The sequence below is a fragment of the Geotrypetes seraphini genome, chromosome 1, assembly GCF_902459505.1.
Source record: "Geotrypetes seraphini chromosome 1, aGeoSer1.1, whole genome shotgun sequence".
Taxonomy (NCBI): Eukaryota; Metazoa; Chordata; class Amphibia; order Gymnophiona; family Dermophiidae; genus Geotrypetes; species Geotrypetes seraphini.
Window position 1 is genome coordinate 89,475,077 of NC_047084.1, and position 8,713 is coordinate 89,483,789.

The window sequence follows — 8,713 nt, forward strand, 5'->3', positions numbered from 1 at the left end:
AACGGGTGCTAGAGTAGATGTCTGTCTGTCTGGGTATTTTTTTTCTTTGGCTCTCTCTCCTCGCATGCTGCCTGTCTGTCATTTTTTCTGTCTGTGAATCTCCCTGTGTCCTTAATGCCCTCAGTTTCTCCTTCCTATGTCCTTAGTGCCCCTTCCTATGTCCATAGTGCCCCCAGTGCCTTCTTCCTCACCTCACCCCCCCCTCCGATGCCAGCCTGCCTCCCATCCCCCTTCAATTGAACACCCCCCCATGCCAGCCTGCCTGCCTCCCATCCCCCTGAGCAGCATGTTTCCATGGAAACCATCCCATCTCCCTGATGACAGCCTGCCTGTCTGCCATTGAAAACCCCCCACCCCTCCTCCAATGCCAGCCTGCCTGCCTCCCATCCCCCTTCCATTGAACCGCCCCCCATGCCAGCCTGCCTGCCTGCCTCCCATCCCCCTGAGCAGCATGTTTCCATGGAAACCACCCCCCGATGCCATCCTGCCTGCCTGCCTTCCATTAAACCCCCCCCCACCCACCCCTCCGATGTCAGCCTGTCTGCCTGTCATTGAAAACCCCCCACCCCTCCTCCGATGCCAGCCTGCCTGCCTCCCATCCCCCTTCCATTGAACCTCCCCCCATGCCAGCCTGCCTGCCTGCCTCCCATCCCCCTGAGCAGCATGTTTCCATGGAAACCACCCCCCCGATGCCATCCTGCCTGCCTGCCTTCCATTAAACCCCCCACCCCCCTCCAGTGCTAGCCTGCCTTCCATTAAACCCCCCCACCCCCCCTCCGATGCCAGCCTGCCTACCTCCCATCCCCCTTCCACTGAACCCCTCCCCACCCCACCACCCCCCCGATGCCAGTCTGGGCCGCCCTGTCCTGCTGGATCCACGTTTTGCCTCTCTCCCCGCGGGGCTGGGCTTTACACAGCTGTTTCCGGACTGATATCTTTCCCTCCCCGATCCTCCTCCCAGGGCGAGAAAAAGAAAGGGAGAAGCCGAGTCGGCGCCCCGTTGCGGCCGGAGCCGGTTCCGATCCCGAAGCGGAACCGGGGAGCGGTTAAAACCTGAACCGGAGGCAGGATCAGACCGGGGACCGGCGCACGCCCCCACCCGGGGCTGAGACCAATTCCCCTCCAGAGCCGGGAAAGGGGTGGGGGGGGAGAGAGGAGCAGCGGGATCCAATCCGGAGCTGGAGCACATGTGCAATTCGGATTCCCCACCCCCAGCTGAATTTTGATGAGTCGCTGGCACACAGTCGCTGGCACACAGCTAGCACAGGCGCCATGAGGAGTGACACAGAAGCACACCTCGCGTCACCAGGACTCATGATATTTCAACAGCGCATGCGTGCTCTAGGGTTTTATTATTATAGATTCTTTCCTCTCTCCTTAAGGAATGACATGAAGATGGTTTCCTGCAGTTATCCGTGGGGACGGGAACGGTGATGAATTTTGTCACCGTGTCATTCTCTACAACATATCACACAAGCTCAGAGTATCTTGACTTTGGTACTCAAGATTCTTTACATGGTCTCCCACAGCATATACTCCTGGCGGAACAGGAATTTTTAGAAAGTGATCATTTTAGAATAAGTTATGAATAGCCTTTAAAATTATTTAAGAAAATTAAAAAAATATATAAGTTTAAAAGAATATTAAAAAATATATTAAAAATATTAAAAAATGGGGAATATTAAAAATTGAAGTTAAGTAAGGGTCTGGAAGGAGGCCGATGATTGGAGCTAAGGAGCTGGATAACTACGCAGACTTTTGCGGTCAGAGTCTATGACTTGCGTAGGCTCTGTAACTGAGGCCCTTCCATAGGCTCTGTAACTGAGGCCCTTCCAGTAATCAATTAGTGATAAGGTGGCTTGGTTTTGCACTTTTTCACAAATAGTGGGATACTAGTGGTCTTTGTAATTTTTAGTCACCCATATCCCATCTAGTTTGCTTTTAAATCCTAGGACGGTCGCTTCCGCTATAACCTCCTCTGGGAGAGCATTCCAGGTGTCAACCACTCTTTGTGTGAAGCAGAACTTCCTGATATTTGTCCTGGACTTGTCCCCCTTTAGCATCATTCCGTGTCCTCTTGTTCGTGTCAAAATGGACATCATATATAATAAAATGCTAAGCGCGCATGCGCACTCGCGCTGCGTGTTCCCTGATCTGTCACGCTATGGCGCACGAGCGCGCATGCGCTAGATGGCGGGGAGTGAGGAGTCGGTTCTTAGGGGAAGGAGCGCAGGCCCAGGAGAGCGAAAAAAGAGGCAATCGCGAGCTTTTCCCGCCCCTCTCCAGCTTCGGGAAGGGATCGGGACTTTGGAGAACCGCATTGTCTGCTGCCTACCCCTTCTAGACATCTTCCTATTTACCAGTGCACCTCCAGTCGCATACTGAGGACCTCGCAGTCAGTCTTCCCGACTGCAGCAAGCCGCCGATCGCCTCCAGAAGCCCGCTCCGCTCCTCCAACAGTGGAAGGCCCCGAGCCCGAGTCGGCGACGAAACAACCAAAAATAACACTTCCGGGGCAAGCAGCCGGTGGACAGGAGGGAAGACGCAGACCAGCACGAAGCTCCGACTCGGCGCGCCTTTGTCGGCGCGCACTTTTGACCTGTCACCAGCTCTGACACTAGCAGCAGCACCACTGCCCACCCGCCGTCATCCCCTCCGTCAGCTCACGCGGCAGCTCCAGCAGTTCCCGGTGATCCGTGTAGCCGCCCGCCTCGCACACTCCGCCCGCGGACGGCTCAGTTATCTGTCCCCAGCGGCTCAACGTCTACCGACAATGCCAGGAGGCGGCCTGCACCCAACCGTAACTCTCCTCCTTTTCTGGCCCGGCCCGCTGAAAGGGAGAGCGGCGCTAACACTGCCGCCAGCTCAGCTTGGCTGCTCCGTCTCTGCCAGGGCTAACAGCAGCAGCCCCCGAAGCTCCTCAGCAGCCTGTCCCGCCCCCTTGAGAAGGGCTCCCGCAGTGTCCAGAAGCGGAGATGGCGGCACTGCTGCTGGTGGCGCTGCTCCCACTGCTGTGCCTTTGAGCAACGCGCTGGAGCTGGACACCGCCTGTCGGCAGCAGCTCGACCAGATGGCGAATAGCAGCGGCTGACAGGAGGAGACAGAGGGGAGATGCTTGGTTGATGGGAGATAGAGAGAAGGGAGATGCTTGGCTGTTGGGGGGATAGAGAAAGGGAGGGGAAAGAAAGGGAGGCCTAGGGGGGGCAAAAAAAGGAAGGGAGGCCTACTGCTGGACAGGGGGAGCACGAAGAGGTGCTGATGGACAGGGGAGGAGAAAAAGGAAGGGAGGCCTACTGCTGGACAGGGGGAGCAGGAAGAGGTGCTGATGGACAGGGGGGGAAGGGAGGCCTACTGCTAGACAGGGGGAGCAGGAAGAGGTGTTGATGGACAGGGGGGAAAAAAAGGAATGGAGGCCTACTGCTGGACAGGGGGAGCAGGAAGAGGTGCTGATGGACAGGGGGGAGGTAAAATAAAGGAAGAAGGGCTGCTGCTGGATAAAGGGAGCAGTGGAGGGGTGGTGGTGGATACAGGGGAGATAAAAAGAAGGGAGAATGGACAGGGGGAGCACGCAAGGGGTGGTAATGGACAGCCAAAAGAAAGAAATACAGAAAGTGACTAAGGAGACAGAGAGAGAAAGAAATAAAGACAGACACACACACACATATTCTAGCACCCGTTAATGTAACGGGCTATAAAGCTAGTTGTAAATAATTTTTTTTCCTGCTCTATTTTGTCAATTCCTTTCAGTATTTTGAAAGTCTCGATCATATCCCCTCACAGTCTCCTTTTCTCAAGAGATAACAATCCCAGTCTCTTAAGTCGTTCCTCGTATTCTGTATTCCAGTTTCTCCATCCCTTTTACTAGCTTCGTTGCTCGTCTCTGCACTCTCTCCAGCAGTTTTATATCCTTCTTTAGGTTGGGAGACCAATGTTGGACACAGTATTCCAAGTGTGGTCTGACCATTGCTCTATAAAGCGGCATTATAACCCTCTTCAATTTACTCGTGATTTCCTTCTTTATAGGCTGAGGAATAAGAGGGGCTGGTTGGAGAAAAGTGCTATAAATGGCTTGAAGGGAGGGAGAAAGACAGAGTATGATGTTGAAACACTGGGAAGGGAAGGAGAGAGTGGCTGAACCCTAGCTTTTGGTCTGCCCACATTCCCTGCCCCTGCTCTTGATATTTAGAAACAGGCTGGTCATCACTACCATTTGCTATCAGATACATTTTGTTTTTCATTTTTTTTTCTTTGCTGGGTAAGAGGAAATTTGTTGCGAGTTATGAGTTGAGCACCCCCAATCATTTTCACAAGTTGGCTCCTATGAAAAATCCCCAACACTACAATTCTGGTCTGCTCTATACTACTGTACAGAACCTGGTAAAGGTATGAAGGGTAGTCCACGTACTGTAGTTGCTCTATAGGATTTCCTCAGGTGAAACCACGCGAGTCTCTGCCCATGAGGTAGCAACTCCTCTGGTGGAATGTGCTTTCAATGCAATTGGTGGCTGCTTACCGCTTACATACATTTTAATCCATCTGGAAATCGAGGCCTTAGACTCTGCCTTCCCTTTCTTTGACTGGTCAGAACAAAAAAGGTGGTCCAATATGCCAAACTCATTGGTAACCTCGAGGTACCGGAGAAGCACTCACTTAACAACCAGCAAATCCAATGTTTTATCCTTTCTCTTAGACCCCCAATAAGGTGAAAAGTGGGCAAACGGACTTCCTGATAAACTGTTTATGGGAGGAAAAATGTGAGTATTTCCCAATGTCTGTGTAGATACACAAGAGAAAAGAAAGTAGTTTTTGTTGTTGCGCCCTCAGGTGTTATCCCTGGGAGCCCATTTCTAATTACGTTTTCCCTGTAAATGTTTAATTTTGTATGAATCAAATAGGTATCTTCTCTTTGATCCCAAACAATAAAAGGCTTTTCCTGAAAATAAGTGCAAGATACAGGTCCAGGTTAGGGACACAAGGGAACAAATAGGAAATTAGCTAAAAGAGGAAGGATGTTTAAATTAATTTAGTCCTATTTGAGATGTCGTCAACTGTTTTGTATTATTTCTTAATTTTGGTGTGCCTCTTTTTCCTGACAATTTTCTCCCCCTTTATATAGTGGGCATTTAGCTTTATGAACATTTTTGATTCATGATTTTCATGATTATATGTCTGTATTTAAAAATTTTTGTATGCAATAGCTATTTTCTGTTTCCCGAGGCATGTGATCTGTTATAAGTCAATTAAAATTGAATAAATAAAAAATTTAAAAAACAGACTTCCTGACTGACAAGGAAGGTAGAAACTACTTTTGGTAAGATGGACGGAACCGTGCATAAGGAAAACCCTGCTTCCATAATCTTAAAGAATAGCTCCCTACAGGACAGAGCTTGTAACTCGGAGTCTCATCTCGCTGATGTAATTGCCACCAGAAACACCATCTTGGCCATAAGATCCAGAAGGGAAGCCTACCAAAAGAGCTCATACAGAGCTCTACTGAGACCTTGCAATATAGTATTAAGATTCCAGGAAGGGAATGAGAGACACAACAGAAAGCACAACCGAACAGCTCCTTCAATGAACCGGGTGACATCTGGGGAGAGAGGCCAGAGAGCCACTTTCCCCTCAAGATCAGAAACAGGAAAAGCCTGCTATCTGCAATTTCAGCAATCTGACTGACAGACCGTTCTGAAGTTCATTTTGCAAAACGTCCAGGGCTATCAAAATCGGAGCTCATAGGGGCTAAAAGAACTTCCAGGCCTTAGCGAAGGCTGCCACCGTCGACAGTTTCTTAGCTCTAAACAGAGTGGTGACGATCCTGTCTGAGTAACCTTTACTTGTCAGGACAGCCTGCTCAAGAGCCCAAAGAGTTTCGGTTTCTCTATCCAGACCTATCCTCTGGAGGCAGACTAGGTCTGAATACCACTGTCTAGGGGCCAATCGGGTACAACTAGGACTACCAACTGTGCATGACTCACATTTCTGTGAATGACTCAACCTAGCATGGGCTACTGGGGAAACACATACAAGAGCCCCTTCTCTGGCCATGGTTGGACTAACATATCCACCCCCTTGAGAGGGAAGCTGTCTGCAGCCACCATCTCAGGCTGTTCCTTGCTTCTAGTAACCAAGGAAGCAGTAGCTGACGCGAGTCTATCTGAGTAGACGAGTGAGAGAGGAGAGTCTTGGAAAATGCTTGTGCACTCTGGCCCAAGGGACCACCTCTACAGCTGCTGCCATTTTTCCTAGGACCTGCAGATAATAACATGCTATGGGAGTCAGTCTCTGTAGCAGGCATAGCTTTAGAGGTCAAGGAATGGATATACAATATGAGGGGCATAATTTAAAAAACCGTCTAAGTCCCCTTTTGGCCTAGGCCCTAAACGCTGAAAGTAGAAGCAGGGAAAATGCCCATTTTTTGAGAATGTCTTACCTCTATGTTCAGCTGTTTAAACGCCCAGACCACCACTACGTCTACACTTACAACACATTACCAACCAAAAAACAGCCTAAGTCCCAAACACCCAAAACCAGACCTTTTAGGCGAAGGAGGTGATTGGATACGGGCAGGAGGGAGCCCAACCCATCCTGCCCATGAACGCCCCCCCAAACTCCCGATCGGCCCCCGCAAACCCCGCAACACCCCCCCAACCAGCGATCCCGTGACACCCCACCCACGACACCCCCTTACCTAAAATCCATTGGCCGGATGGACGGGTTCCAAGCCCGTCCACCCAGCATGCCCGCCTTCCACCGAATGGTGGCAGTTCAGGCGATCACCATCACAGCAGGAAAGATGAGCCATCTCTCCTGCCGCGATCGTTGCGGTGGGGGGATGAGCAGGTTGCTGGGGACGCTGAGTTGATCGCGGCAGCCGCAATCAGCTCAGCGGCCCCTTTTCAGCACTTATACCTGTTTTGACTTGGTCTAAGTCAAAACGTACAAGTGCCGCCTAGGCAACCTGTTCACACTTTTGGTTATACCTGCTGTACGACTAAGTCTAGGTCGGCCCACCTCCTGCCCTTTCTCCTCCTCTATAAACGCCTCTTTTCACTCTAGGCGTTTAGAGGCAGGGGAAAGGCCTAAGCTGGTTTTAGATACGTCTAAAACCAGCTTTGATCATCAGTACTTGGATGATCTGGCTTTTTAATCGTCCAAGTACCGATTTAGGCCCCTTTTTAGACGTGGGTTTTTTGGGGTTGGTTTTTTTTTTTTTTTAAATGATGAGCCCCTATGTAGTTGGGGGATTTTCATGTTTCTTTCTCATATCTGTATAACTAGGATTGTTTGGTATGTAATAGAAGTAAATGTTTACTGTATCGTACCTTAAACCATGGTGATGAGACAAGTCACCAATTTATAAATAGATGCAATCACTAAGTAGAAGGCAGCATCCACCATGGATGTGTTACAGGGGAAGTGACAACTACAATTAAGCATAGCAAGTGTATGTTTTTCACCAACAGGAAAAAACTGGCCAGGTCGCACATAAAATTTCGCACAAATAAAAATAAAGACACATATGCGAGAACTTCATTTAGGCCAGCAGCAGCAGCCAATACAGGTCGGACCGTGCCTGTACATTTCTGTCACATCACCGGTTTCACATTGCATGTTTTTGGCACACAATATTCTCTCCAAGACTTTAGACACAGTATCTAACATTACACAGTCTGCTTCTCTGACACACATTGATCAGAGTTGAATGGAAAATACCCAAGAAAAGTCGCGGCTTCTTCATTATCCGCAGTCTGACCAGGATTATGATCCCGGTGTTTGTTTTTTTTCTAGTACTAAACTGCATAAGCAGTGCCCGAGTTATTGAAGAGGCACAAACAACCCTCAATTTCTTTTCTTTTTTTTTTTTAAACCCCTTCTTTTCCTTTCAGCTCACCTTCCCTTTCTACCTGCTCCTCCTAAGAGAACGAGATGCGCCTCCAGCCAGTGCCAACAGGCGCGCTTGCCTTTGTCTTTTTCACAGGTCCAGGGCACCTCTAATACGTGGCTCGCGCAGGCAAGCGACACTTACCTAGCCAGGCTTCCGCCCTCCCTTCTCCGCTTGGGCAGCGTCTCGCTCTTCCTCCGGCTCTCTCTTTTTACCTCATAAACCAAGAGACGTGGTCACAATCGCAGTCCTCGCGACTCCGCCCTCCCCCCCAGAACCCTGTGACGTTTACGGAGCGCTGCCTGCCGGGAAGAGTAGTCTTACCATCAAAGTGGTATTCAGTCGCGCTGCTTCTGAACTCTGAAGGCTGACTACGGGGATCGTTTTTTGTTGTTGTTGTTGTTGGGGTTTTTTTTTAACGGTTATGGGGTTTTAGGGGCGGTGTTTGACTATTCGACCAATGAGCGTTCCAAGCTTCAGTGTGGTATTATTCTCTCCAAAAAAAAAAACCTCTCGTTATGCTTTCCAAGCCTCGTTCTCATGCTCCAATAGCTTCTCTTAGAGCGTTTCAAGCCTTCATTCTGAGTCGTTCCAAATAGCCTCTTTCAACTGGTTCCTGCTCTCATTCTGGTGTAGGCATCCTTTTGAATCAGAGATCTTGTTTAGTCAGTTATCTTAAGACGCGGAGTTTGTCGGCTTCACCGTGGGAGAATACACTTCACTTTTTTTTTCTTGCAAAGAAAACGGTTCCTAAGATTTGTTGTTTCCAGACGTTTGCATGTTATGTTCTTTTCCCCAATTTTTTTTTTTTATTATGGAAATAGCTTAGAA

At 49.5% G+C, this 8,713-nt stretch overlaps 1 protein-coding gene across 3 annotated transcripts in view; it reads right to left on the reverse strand.

The window, feature by feature from the left end:
- DYM (dymeclin) overlaps window positions 1-8,297 on the reverse strand; it is a 685,706-nt gene extending 677,409 nt beyond the window's left edge. The window contains exon 1 of one of the 3 annotated variants that reach the window (XM_033934792.1): window positions 8,207-8,297. The gene's annotated coding sequence lies outside the window, so the exon portion shown is untranslated. Of the gene's footprint in view, window positions 1-7,891; window positions 7,978-8,026; window positions 8,182-8,206 lie in introns of those variants that run through there. The other 2 variants (XM_033934784.1, XM_033934800.1) reach the window with 2 other exon arrangements.
- Between the last annotated feature and the right edge of the window lie 416 nt (window positions 8,298-8,713).